Below are 2,128 nucleotides of genomic sequence, written 5' to 3'. Positions count from 1 at the left end.
AGTATTTTGGGGGGAATTAAGCAAATCTTGTGGAGATAATCATTCCATCTCTATTTCAAATTCAAGGAAAAATTCTTGTAACCTTTGTAAGTAAATCTTGAATCAATTTATGAATAACACAATGATTTCTTCTCTTTATATTGGAGATGTGTGGCTAAGCTCCCATAACTATGGTTATGGGAACCTTGATGTGAAAAGTTGAATTTGGTTGTGAATCTAGTAGAGGCCCATGATTAATTAATATTTTATAAACCCTTCTTCACTTTAATGACTTTTCTTGGTCACAAACTTGAAAGTGAGCCCAAGAATATCACTTGTTTGAATGGATAAGTGTTTGTTGGGAAAAGAAAGTGCTTACACAAATCTAAAGGCTTTAACCTTTGGATAGAGCGTAGATACCTTAACCGAATCAACCCATGTGAGAATATAGTTGAAAAATAATATGTTCCTTATTTTTGAAAGAATTAAGGGATAAAATTACTTATTTAGGTTGAGAAACTAATGGGTAAACCATAGAATTCAATTACTCTTGCCATTGGAATTGTTCATAGGGAATTCAAAATAGTTCACAACCCTAGCTATTTAACTATCTTGGTAACCATAACCCTAGTTTGACTACTTTTACTGAATAATAATTTTTTTTACAATCAACAAGTGGATTACTTTCTGTGACAAACATTTTTATATAATTTATAAATGAAAACCCCCCTTTTTTCTTCAGGAACCTTCGACCAACAGTCTAATAACAACCAGAATACTTAGTAAACATAGTATTCCCTATGAGATTCGACACCCAACTCAGTTGGGTTCTATATTTGACAACAACCGCTTACACTTTCATAAGAAGGTTGTAATTTGGGCGTATCATTTAGGCAGATCCCCTGAATGAGCATGTCTCCTACTTTGAATTTAAAGCCGTGTTCACCGCCTTAGCTTATTTAGTAGCTACTCAAAAAAATTAGCTGGCTATTATCCTACCAAGGCTTATAGCTCATGCACCGTAAAGTGAAGAGAAGAGGCATAGGAAAGAGGGGAGAAAAAAATAAGAGGGACAGAATGTCTAGGCCAAAAGATGGCCGAACAAATCCTCTTTGCCAGAAGTGCGACAAAAACCACCAGAGTATCTGCAGAGCTGGCAGTGATGTGTGTTTCGGATGTGGCAAGTCTGGCCATAAAGTCAGAGATTTTCCCCAGTCAGGTTCTCAGGGTTAGTATAATCGTCCCCCAGCTCAGTCCGGCTACCCGAATCAGCAGGGTGCTACTTTTAGTGCCACTAGTGAGCAGTGCCCAAATAGACTCTATGTTCTTCAGTCCCGACAGGATCAGGAAAGTTCTCCTGATTTGATCACTGGTACGTTATAAGTTTTTTATTTATATGTTTATGCTTTGCTGGATCCAGGAGCTTTGTTGTCCTTTATTACTCCATATATAGCCATTGATTTTGGAGTCAATCCTAAAATTCTAGCAGAGCCTTTCTCAGTCTCTACCTCAGGGGGTAGATCTATCATAGCCCGGTGAGTATACAGGAACTGTCCAGTTATAATATCTTAGAAAGTCATTCAGCAGACTTAGTCAAATTAGAGATGACTGATTTTGATGTCATTCTCGGCAAGGATTGGCTTCATACCTACTATGCCTCAGTCAGCTGCAGAAAAATAATTTTCTAATTTAAGTTTTTGAATGAACCCATCCTTGAGTGGAGGGGTAGTACTTCAGCACTTAGGGGTCAACTTATTTCTTACCTTCGGGTGACAAAAAATGATATCTAAGGGATGTGTCTACCATCTCATTCAAGTATAGGACTCTAGTTCAGAAACCCCTATTCTTGAATCAGTGTCAGTAGCATGTGAATTCCCAGATATATTTCCTAAAGATCTTCCTGGAGTTCCTCCCGAAAGGGAAATCAACTTTGGAATAGACCTTCTTCAAGACACTCATCCTATATCTATTCTACCATACAGTATGGCACCTGTAAAACTCAAAGAATGAAAAGAATAGTTGAAAGATCTCCTAGATAAGGGATTCATCAGATCTAGTGTATCCACGTAGGGCGCACTAGTTTTATTCGAATGTAAGAAAAATGGTTCTCTCAGAATGTGTATTGACTATCGTCAACTAAATAAAGTCC

The sequence above is a fragment of the Capsicum annuum genome, chromosome 10 (assembly GCF_002878395.1).
Source record: "Capsicum annuum cultivar UCD-10X-F1 chromosome 10, UCD10Xv1.1, whole genome shotgun sequence".
In the NCBI taxonomy this organism is placed as follows: domain Eukaryota; kingdom Viridiplantae; phylum Streptophyta; class Magnoliopsida; order Solanales; family Solanaceae; genus Capsicum; species Capsicum annuum.
This window is presented reverse-complemented; position numbering follows the sequence as displayed.